Below are 12,154 nucleotides of genomic sequence, written 5' to 3' on the forward strand. Positions count from 1 at the left end.
GTGCCTTGTTAAGAACTGGTCAAGATAAAGCAACTTTTAAGTTGACCTTTATTCCCTGCTGAGCATTGACGTTTGAGAGAGCACTCAACTTTATTCCCAATTGTCTCTATATTTCCTCATCTTCACCAGTGTTATTGGGTTAGGTTATTGAAATTATTCTTGTAATACATAAAGAAAACTCACCTAAAGGGAAGAGGCAATGATGGAGACTGTTACTTTCATCATGGATGCAAGCACTAGAGGAGAAGGAGATTTATATCTGTCCCCTTTGAATTTAGGCACTACAAGAGTTCAAAGGGAAAGAAGATAGTGAGGGTTGGATTAATCAGCAAAGATTTCCTGTTGGATTTATGACTTGAGCTAAGTATTGAAATATTTCTAGGAATTAATTATACAGAATGGGAAGAGCAGATCAAAATTGAAACTAATAGATTTTGGGGACATGAAGTTCAAAGAATATGGTGCTTTCCAAAAAAGAGTAATTTGAATTTCATAGCATTTTCTCTTGATGAAAGAGAAATCAGGGGACTGGTGAGCAAAGGGAAGTTAAAGCAATCAAACATCACCTCTTTGTAATCTTTTTTTAGCACAAACTTTGTTTGTAACATCACCATATTTCTACTCTTAATAATCATTTTAATGTACTTGGCCATCAAAGGACAATAATATTAAAATAGAATCTCAACCAGATGCCAATATGTTTAAGATTATGATCTGATTTCTAAAAACAACTAGTGTTTGAATTGGTCAAATGTATATCTGGAGAAGCTAGCCATAGGCAGAATAGTTGTTATTTTAGTATAGCTGATTCCTCCCATAAATATTTTCCTTTCTAAGAATAAAACCATATCTGTATCCCAAAGAGATCATAAAAATGGGAAAAAGGAATCACATATACAAAAATATTTATAGCAGCTCTTTCCGTGGTGGCCAAAAACTGGAAATTGAGGGGATACCCATCAATCAGAGAATGACTAAACATGTTGTGGCACTTATATGTAATGGAATACTATTGTGTTACAAGAAATGATGAACAGGGGTGGCCAAGTATTGCATTGAGTAAGAGCACTGGCCCCAGAGTCGGGATGACCTGGGATCGAATCCAGGCTCAGACACTTAGGACCCACCCAGAAACACCTGGCCGTGTAACCTTGAGCAAGTTAACCCCAATTGCTTAGGGGTGGCCAGGTGGCACAGGGAGTAAGAGCACCAGTCCCAGAGTTGGGATGACCTGGGACCGAATCTGGGCTCAGATACTTAGCACCACACCCAGAAATAGCTTGTGAGCAATTTACTTAACCCCAATTGCTTAAAAAAAATAAAAAAGAAATGATGAACAGGTGGACTTCAGAGAAACCTGGAAAGACATATATGAGCTGATGCTGAGTGAAGAGAGTACAATATGTGAGAATTTATTTTTATAGACATAACCCTTCTCAGAAGTGCAAGGACCTAAAACAATTCCAAAGGACACATGACAGAAAATGCTAGTCACATCCAGTGAAAGAACTTTAAAGTCAGAATGCAGAATGAAGCAGACTATTTCTTTTTTCTTTTATTTTCTTTTGTAATTTTACTTTCTCAAGATTTTTCTCATTCATTATAATTATTCTATTTAACATGAATAATGTGAAAATGTGTTTAATAGTAATGTATATGGAGAGGCCATATCAGTTTGCAAGCCATCTTGGGGAGGGAGGAAGGGTGAGAAAATGTAAAACTTATGGACGTGAATGTTGAAAACGAAAAATAAATAACATAATAAAGCATAATGTCATATGATAATGGTTTGAAAGATAAGAAAGTATAGAAATGAACCCACAGTAAGTATAATAATGACTACAGCAATACTTCTTATAGTAGAGAAAACATAGAACCACATCACATGCTCATTGAGTAATGGCAGAATAAATTCATATAATTGTAATGAAATAGAATTTCAGTGTAAGTAGTGACAAATATGAATAATTCAGAAAAAGATTAGATAATTTAAACAAACTAATCCATAGTATTGAAAGTAGTAGAAGCATAATAGTAAACATAATGACCACAATAAAGCAAATGAAGTAAAAAATGAAAAAAAGAGAATACAGATTTTTAAAAAATTACCAATATAAATATGTTAGATAATGCTTTAAGCTACAATAGCCAATAATCAATAAACATTTATTTAATGTCTACTACATGCCAGTCATGGTGTTAAGTGTTGGGATTACAAAGAAGAAAAAGATGTCATTGCCTTCAAGTATCTTACAATCTAATGGAGAAAGACAATACTCTTTTTATAATATTGTGAATACTGTACTTGGGTTTTACTTAAGTTTACTTTAGTGTTTTACTTTAGTTTACTGCTGAATAAATAAAAGGTTTACTATACTATGTGATCAGAAAAATAAAGCAGTACACAGCAGCAGTCCCCTAGAAAGCTGTTTATGCTTGTCTTTACACTGCTATTGTTGAGAGTACGCATTGCCCTTTCTCTTCTTTTCTGTAACAAGGAGTGATCTCTTTAGCTTCGTGATAAGATGGGTAGTACAGTTTCCCTTATTAAACCATGGGGCTTTTTTGTGAGATAACAAAAGGGAGATTTCTCTTTCAGGTGATATACTATTCAAGTGCACTATGTTTTTCATTCATCAAGTAGTGTGTATGTGTGTGTGTGTGTGTGTGTGTGTTTTACATTTTCAATACCAATGAGAATAATTTTCTTGTTAAAAAATAAATAATACTTTAATAAGTATAATATGGATTTACTCTCTAAAGTTGAAGTTTCTAATCTAGAAAAATATTTATTGCAATAATGAAAAAAAAGTTTAAAAATTGGAGTCAGGAAATCCAAATTCAAATCATGCCTCAGACACTATCTTTCCTGGGGAAGTCACTTAGCTTCTCTGTGTCTCAGTTTCCTTATCTGTAATATGATAATAATAATAGAAGCAGAGGGCTTCATGAGGATAAAATTTAATAATATATGGAAAGTTCTTTGAAAACCTTAAAGAAGTACATAAATGTCATCAATTGGGGGAAAAGTGCCTTTCTTTTCAATTCTGTTCACAGTATTCTGGTCATGCTTATTAAAATCTAAAAATATAAATTAATGTGTAGATTTTCAGCCCATTCCATTCTCAACATTGTGTTGGGGGATATTGTTGTTCACTTGTTTCATTGTTACCTGGCTCTTCGTTACCCATTTGTAGTTTCCCTGGCAAGGATATTTGAGTGATTTGTCATTTCAGAATCCACAAAATCACCAAGTGAAGCACATTCTGAGCCTAAGACAAGCTGGAAGACTGACATAAAGGGTCGATCACACAAGATTAGGAGCAGTGTGCAAACCACCATGGGACATGTCAGCAGCACAGACAGGCCTGGGGCAGACCTCAGGGACTGAATCCTTGACAGCAGTGGCAGTTTCCAGACTTCAATCTTTAACTTGCTAAAGAAGATACAAAAAAATTCTGAAGAAAATATTGCCTTAAAAAATAGACTAGCAGAAGAGAATCGAATTGAAAAACAGAATTGGCCAAATGGAAAAGGAAGTTTAAAAGCTCACTGAAGGAAATACTTCCTTTAAAATTAGAAAGTAGCAAATGGAAGCTAATGACTTTAAGGGAACAGAGAAATTAAAAAACAGAATTAAATTAATGAAAAAAAATAGTGTGAAATATCTCATTGGAAAAAAACATTGACCTGGAAAATAAGGTAGGGGGATGATAGAAGGAAGAGCAGATTTGGGGAGGTGATAGTCAGAAGCAAACACTTTTGAAAAGGACAGAGTCACAGGAAATAAAAGGATAACTGTGGGGCATGATAGGATGGAGGAAAATTTAGTTTGCCTTTCACGACATGATTCTTATAAATCTGTTTTGCACAAGCATAACCTATATTGATTTCCTTGCCTTCTCAATGTAGGTAAGTGGGGAGGAAAGAAAGGAGTGAATTTGGAACTCAAAGTTTTAAAAACAATTATTTAAAATTGTTTTTGTATGCAACTGTGAAGATATACAGGCAACAGGGTATAAAAATATATCTTGCCCTACAAAAAAGTAAGGGGAAAAGGTATAAGAAGGGTCTGTAACAAAAGGGAGGGCAGACTGGGGAAAGGGGTAATCATAATGTATTCCATCTAGGGGTGTGGGTGAGGGGAGAGATGGGGAGAAACTTTGGAACTCAAAATCTTGTGGAAATGAATGTTGAAAACTCAAAATAAATTAATTAATAAAAAAATAAAATTAATTAACTTTTTAAAAAATATAAATTTCCCAGATTAACATGAAATAGAACACTAAAATAACTTTGTTTGACAAAAAAAGCAACAAAAATATCATACATAAATGAACTTCCAAAGATCAAAATCCCAGGATCCAATGGATTTACAAGCAAATTTCAGTAAACATTTAAAGAACAACTAATGATAATAGTATGCAAACTTTGGGGGGTAGATGAGTACAAAAGAATCCTATCTACTTTGAATTATCACACAGTTACGATAATGATACCTAAACCAAAAAAAGCCAAAACAGAGGAGAAAAAAGGTAGACCTCTATTCTCAATTAATATTCATGCAAAAGGGGGTGGAGCCAAGATGGCGGAATAGAAGCACGACCCTCCCGCAGCTCCGGCTTCCACCCTCCCCAATCCATGTAAAAAAGGGACTCTATAAACAAACTTTGGAGCTGCAGAACCCACAAAATGACACAGAGAAGCTAACCTCCCGCTGAGAACAGCCCAGCAGGCCGGCAGGAATCGGCCAGCACAGCTCTCTGGGAGCAGAGCCCAGACCCACTACGAGGCTTTAGCCCCAGGGCGGGCCTGACCGGCCGCCAGCCACAGGGACTCCAGATCAGCAGCAGCTGTGGCTGTTTCCAGATTTATCACAACATAGATGCGAAGGACAAGGTGAAAGGCCAGTGCATTCTGGACTTTGGGACCCAGTAAGTGGGAGTGCGTGGCTTTTAGCCCCGGGGCAAGAAACCACTGAGACTCAGGCACAGCCTGCCAGCTCCACGTGGCTGCTTCACCTCCTGGCCTGCAGAGTGTAGGGGGACCAAGCACCAGTCTGAGGGGTCATCTCTCTTGCTTTAACCTGCTTGAATCTGGATTGCAGTCTAGGGTGGAGGTCCTGGGGTTTGTGTCCAGCTTGCCAGAGCGTGTGGAGACCTCAGAGAGGGCACCCATCTAATACCTCCGGCAGCTGAGAAAACCCCAGCGTTTGGGACGAAAACTCCCCTGTCTGGTGGCAGAGACCTACTGTGGCAAAAAGCCTAAAAGTCAAATCATTGAGTGGCAAAATGAGCAGGCAAAGGAAACTAAGCAGACAGAAGATTCCAACATTACACTCCTATTTTGGGGATAAGAAGGAGCAAGGCATGGAAAAGGAGGAAATCAGTGAAGTCAGAACTCCTGCACCAAAAGCTTCAAAGGAAAATACAAGCTGTTTACAGGCCATAGAGGACCTTAAGAAGCAGATAAGAGAAGTGGAGGAAAAATTGGGAAGAGAAATGAGAACAATGCAAGAAAATCATGAAATGAGGGTCAACAGCCTGACTGAAGAAAATAATACCTTAAAAAACAGACTGACTCAAATGGCAAAGGAGGCTCAGAAAGGCAATGAGGAGAAGAATGCCTTAAAAAGTCGAATTTGCCAGATGGAAAAAGAATCTCAAAAGCTCACTGAGGAGAATCATTGCTTCAGAATTAGATTGGAGCAAATGGAAGCTAATGACTTTATGAGAAATCAAGATGCTGTTAAACAGATCCAAAAAAATGAAAGAATAGAAGGCAATGTGAAATATCTCATGGGAAAAAGCACTGACCTGGAAAATAGATCCAGGAGAGATAATTTAAAAATTATTGGACTGCCTGAGAGCCATGACCAAAGTAAGAGCCTGGAAAGTATGCTCCAGGAAGTTCTCAAAGAAAACTGCCCTGATGTTTTAGAAAGAGAGGGCAAAATAGAGGTTGAAAGAATCCACCGATCACCTCCTGAAAAAGATCCCAAAAGAAAACTCCTAGGAATATTATAGTCAGGTTCCAGAATTCCCAGATTAAGGAGAGAATATTACAAGTAGCCAGGAAGAAACAATTTGAATATTGTAGAAACACAATCAGGATAACCCAGGATCTGGCAGCTTCTACACTGAGGGATCAAAGGGCCTGGAATGTGATATTCCGGTGATTAAGGGAGCTGGGATTAAAACCAAGAGTCACCTACCCAGCAAAACTGAGTATCCTGTTTCAGGGGAAAATATGGTCATTCAGTGGAATACAGGACTTTCAAGCATTCTTGCTGAAAAAACCAGAGCTGAATAAAAAATTTGACATTCAGATACAAGAAGCAAGAGAAGCATGAGAAGGTAAACAGGGAAAAGAAATCATAAGGAACTTATCAAATTGAACTATTTTTTTTAAGCAATTGGGGTTGAGTGGCTTGCTTGGGGTTGCATGGCCAGTTGTTGTTTCTGGGTGTGGTGCTGGGTGTCTGGGCCCGGATTTGATCCGGGTCGTGCCGGCACTGAGGCCGGTGCTCTTGCTTGCTGAGCCACTTGGCCAAAGTCGAATTATTAACATTCCTACATGGAAAAACAATAATTGTAACTTATGAAACTTTTCTCAGTAGTTGAAGGGATTAGAAATATATATATATATATATATATATATATATATATATATGTCTTTATATGAGGGTATGCGGGCATATGAATACATATGTGAATGTGTGTATATATGTTTACAGGTATACATAGATAGAGGGCACGGGACCAATTTAACAGGAAGGGATGATACTTAAAAGGTGAAATTAAGAGGTGAGAGGGATATAAAGAGAGGAGATGGGGAGAGACAGAGTGGGGCAAACTATCTCATACAGAAGAGGCAAGGGAAAATGGTTACAATGGAGGGGAAGAATAGGAAGGCAAAAAGGAATGGGTCAACCTTATTTCTATTGAATCTGGCTTGAGGAGGGAGGGAAATACACACTAAATAGGGGATCTCACCCTCCAGGAGAATAGGGGTAGGGGGAGAGGATGTGAGGGGGGATGATGGAAAGGAGGGCAGGCTGGGGGGGAGGGAAGTTGGAAGCACCCACTTTTGAAAAGGGACAGGATCAAAGTAGAGAATAGAACAAGTGGGATGTGGGATAGGAGGGAGGGAAATATAGTCAGTCTTTTACAATATATCTGCTATGTTATTGTTTTGCATTAGCCACACATGTACAACCTATACTGAACTACTTATCTTCCCAGTAAGGGTGGGTGATAAGGGAGGAAGGGAATGAATCTGGAATTCAAAGTTTTAAAATCAAATGTTTAAATATATATATATATATATATATACTATTATCAATATTGTTTTACATGTAATTGGGAAATATAGAGATCCACCATGCCCTACTGGAAAAGTTGAAACGGGTATGGGAGAAAATATTGGAGAGAGTAGATCAGAGGTGGGGATGTCCTGTGGGACTGCTGTTTTGGGGGGATGGGTGGGGGAAAAACGGGGAGAAAATTTGTAACTCAAAATCTGGTGGAAATGAACGATGTAAATCAGAAGTTAATAAAGCATTTAAAAAATATTCATGCAAAAAAGAACAAGGAGACTATAATAATAGTTTACATTATGACCAACCTAGGTTCATACCAGGAATGCATCACTGCTTAAATCTTAGGATAAGTAAAAGTATAATTTATATCAATTGCAAGTAAAAGATTAATTCAATATATATTGAAAAAAGCTTTTTGACAAAATGCAACAAACTTTCCTGTGAAAAAAATACTAAAAAGGATAGGGATACAAGAAACTTTCCTTAAAATGATAGTTAATATCTATCTCAAACCAAGAACTAACATCACCCAGATTGGGAATATACTAAAAACTTTTCTAATATGATTTGGGAGTTTAAAAAAGGATATTCATTTTCATCATTAATAGTCAATATTTTCTAGAAATGATGGCTTTAGCAATAAGGAAAGAAAATTGAAGTGTAGTCAATGAAGAAACAAAACTATCACTTTTTGCAGATGATATGATGTTTACTTACAGAACCATTGAGAACCAACTAAAGAAATATCTATTCAAAATAATTAACCACTTCAACAAAGCGGCAGGTTAAAAAATAAACTGACATAAAGCATCAGCATTTCTAAATACTAGCAATAAAATACAGCAATAAGAGATAGAAAGATAAATTGACTATAAAAAAGACATTAGGTGCAACTAGGTTGCTCAGTGAATAGAGCACCTGGCCTGGAGTTAAAAGGACCTGAGTTCAAAATCTGGCCTCAGACATTTAACACTTACTAGCTGTACAACCTTCGGCAAGTCACAACTCCAATTGCCTTGCCTTCCTCCCTCCAAAAAAAAGCAAAAAAAAAAAAAATGTAGACATTATAAAATATTCCAGAGTCTACCTGTCATGACACACAGAGAAACTGTAATAATGCAATTACCAAAATTCTTGACTTGAAAAAAATTATAAATAATTAGAGAAACATTAATTAATCACTAATAAGCCAAGCTATTACAATTAAATAGTTGAAATTTTTCAGAATAAGATCTATTATCCAGTTAATAAATATTCAAAGAGCATGAATAGAACTTTGTCAAAGAAAGCAAAGTTATAATAATGTTAAATCTAAATCACTAGTAATAAGAGACATGAAATTAAAATAATTCTAACCTATCACTCATCCAATTGACTAAGCTGGCAAAAATGGAATATAATAAGTGTTGGAAGGGCTGTGGGAAAACATATATGAATAGAAAAAATCCAATCATTATTAAAAGCAAATTAGAGGGGGCCGGTCTGGGCCACCCAGGAACGCGCTGCGGGGCCCTTGGGGGGCGATCTCCTTCCCCCGCCCCTTTGTGTGCCTTTGGCCCCTTCCTGGTGGTCTCCCCGGCGGCGGCTCTCGGGGCTCCCTGCCTGGGCTGGGCTCGGGCTGCGCGGCCATGAACATCAAGAGGCGGGTTACGCTGGTGCTGCGGGGAACAGGAAGCCAGGGGAGGTGAAAGATCTACCGTGTTTCCCGATAATAAGACCTATCCCAAAAATAAGCCCTCCCCTTACTGTGTAAGATTCCTTGAAAATAAGCCTTCTCCCGAAAATAAGCCCTATTGAGATTGCTACTGGAGTGAAAGTGATCCCCTGCACTACATGGTACATTATGGTACCCTCTGTATGCACCGTGCCCCCCCCCCCATGAAACGCACACTGGGCTCTGAGCTGCATCCAATCAGAGCTGCAGCAGTGAGCGCGTCATCCTGTTCTTCCCCAGTGATTTGCTTATTGAATGAAGGTACATTTTTTTGTTCACATTTACCTGTTTATTAAAATTGCTGTCAATGTTCATTAAAATAAGCCCTCCCCTGAAAATAAGCCCTTTGGTGTTTTTCTGTCCAAAAAAATTAATAAGACAGTGTCTTATTATCGGGGAAACACGGTAGTCTTGGATAACTGCTTCTCAGATGATGGGAAGATTTGGGGCCTGTCTTCAGAATTTGAAAACCTTAAGTTTCTCAGCATGGTCAACATCAACCTTGTGTCTTTGGCCAACCTACCCAAGCTTCCCCGACTTCAAAAGTTGGAGCTGAGTGATAACCACATCTATGGAGGCCTGGAGGTCCTGGCAGAATGAACACCCAGCCTGATCCAGTTTAACCTGAGTGGGAACAAAATCAAGGACATCAACACACTGGAGTCCCTGAAGAAACTGCCGAACCTTAAGAGCCTGGACCTTTTCAAATGCCACGTAACCATGCTAATGAGCTACCGGAGAGTGTTTGCCCTTTTGCCCCAGCTCACCTACCTCGATGGCTACGATGCTGATGACAAGCAAGCTCCAGATTCGGACCCTGAGACTGGAAGGGAGGGCCTGGAGAGTGTTTGTGAGGAGAACGGGGAAGTGATAGGTCAAGAAGAGGAGGAGGAGGAGGAGGAGGAGAAGGAGGAGGAGGAGGAGGAACTTGATGAGGATGTGATTGATGATGATGAGGGTGAGGATGATGAAGACGTTGATAGAGAAGATGAGGAGGAAGAGGAGGAGGAAGAAGATGGGGTAGAAGATGAGGAGGATGAGGAGGACGAAGATAATGATGGAGAGGAGGATGAAGAGGAAGAGGGAGAAGAATCCCAGCATGGAGAGAAAAGGAAACACGCTGCAGACGATGAGGGGGAGGACAGTGAGGATGACGAGGAGGACTGAGCCAGCTGCCCTGCCATCAGTGAGCAGCGGGTTGTGGATGGACTCTGCCAGCTTGCCCTGGGCACTGCTGGCTCTGGGGTCTGTTCTTTTCCAGAAGGGGCTCCATAGGCACTGCTTGGCCAGGGGATTCGGTGACCAAAGGTTCTCTCCGTTTTCAGGGGTGTTTTGTGCAACAATTTGTTGGAATTCTTTCTAAATCTTTGTTTCCAAAAAAAATGTGTCCTATGCCCTGCCTGGGCCCTGAAGGGGCAGGGGCTCTGGCACTTTCTCAGGATAAACCTTGCAGCCCCCTCCCTCTTCCCTCTTATTGGTCTTTTAAATAAATAAAAACTGGAATTAAAAAAAAAAAGCAAATTAGAATTATGCTGCCAAACTTTTTTAACTGTACATACTATATGTCAAAGATGGGATGATTCCAAAAGAAGGACAAAGGTCACAACATTAAATTAATCCTACCATCCACTGCTTTCAGTACTATATGTCTTGCTGGACAGAAGTGGAAAAAACAAAACAAAACATGAAACCATGATGACTGGATTCATACAAAATCATTTGACAAAAATAAAATTGAGCCCTCACAGCAGTAAAACAATCCTAATAAATCACCATCCTACATCCCACCAGCCTACAGAGACTATTTTAAATTATTTTATTTCTCAAAAGTCTCCCATGGAACAGTTGAATAGGTTAGGTACACAAGACACAGTAGTCAATGACTATAATAATCGAGTATTTGATAAACCAAAAGACTACAACTTCTGGGATAAGAACTCACTATGAGACAAAAAAAAAAAAAACTTGCTAGAAAAAGTGAAAAATAGTATGGCAGAAACTGTGCATAGACAAATGTATGCCAAGATAAAGTAAAAATAGGTACACAATTTATATATAAAGGCTGATAGTATAAGAAAACTGAGAGAATAAAAATAGTTCGTCTGTGATTTATGGAGAAAGGAAGAATTTATGAACAAATAATAAATAGAAAATGTTATGAAATGTAAAATGGATGATTTTGGTTACATTAAATTGATAAGTTTTTGCACAAACAAAGCCAATGCAATGAAGATTAGAAGGGAAGCAGAAAATTAGGAAAGAATTGTTGCAGTCAGTGTCCCTGATAATGGCCTCATTCCTAAAATGTATAGAGTAATGAGTTGAATTTATAAAAACACAAATCATTCCTTGTTGATAAATGGTCAAAGGATATGAACAGGCAGTTTTTAGATGAAGAAATTACAGCTATGGATGGCCAAATGGCATGCACTAAATCACTATTGATTAGAGAAATTCAAATCAAAACAACTCTGAGGTATCACATCACATCTGTCAGACTGGCTAACCTGATAAAACAGGAAAATGATAAATATTGGAAAAGATGCGGGAAAATTGGAACACTGATGCTTCGTTGGTAGAATTGTGAGCTGATCCAACCATTCTGGAGAACAATTTGGAATTATGCCCAAATGGTTATAAAATTGGGCATATTCTTTGTCCCAGAAATATCTCTTCTAGGTCTGTACCCAAAAGACATCATGAACCCAAGAGAAGGACCCACATGTACAAAATTGTTTATAACAGCTCTTTTCATGTTGGCAAAGGATTGGGAATCAAGGGGATGTTCATCAATGGGGGAATGACTGAAAAATGGTGGTATATAATTGCGATGGAATACTATCATGCCATAAGAAAGGATGAGCAAGGAGACTTTAGAAAAACCTGGAAAGACTTATTATGAACTGATATGAGTGAAATGAGCAGATCCAGGAGAATTTTGTTCACAGTATCAATCACATTGGGTGATGACTGACTTTGTTAGACTTAGCTCTTCTCAGAAATGTAAGGATCCAAGACAACTCCAAAAGACTCATGATGGAAAATGCTATCTGCCCTCAGAGAAAGAAGTTTGGAGTCTGAATTTAGATGGAAACATACTATTTGCTCTTCTTTTCTTT

The 12,154-nt window shown here is 38.3% G+C and overlaps 1 pseudogene; it reads left to right on the forward strand.

Moving 5' to 3' along the window:
• Nucleotides 1–8,949: 8,949 nt before the first annotated feature.
• Nucleotides 8,950–10,556, forward strand: LOC138148895 (acidic leucine-rich nuclear phosphoprotein 32 family member B pseudogene; annotated as a pseudogene).
• The last annotated feature ends 1,598 nt before the right edge of the window (nucleotides 10,557–12,154 follow it).

Source organism: Petaurus breviceps, unplaced genomic scaffold, assembly GCF_028583685.1.
Source record: "Petaurus breviceps papuanus isolate PSGF00001 unplaced genomic scaffold, PetGlider_PUasm1.0 90842, whole genome shotgun sequence".
NCBI lineage: Eukaryota > Metazoa > Chordata > Mammalia > Diprotodontia > Petauridae > Petaurus > Petaurus breviceps.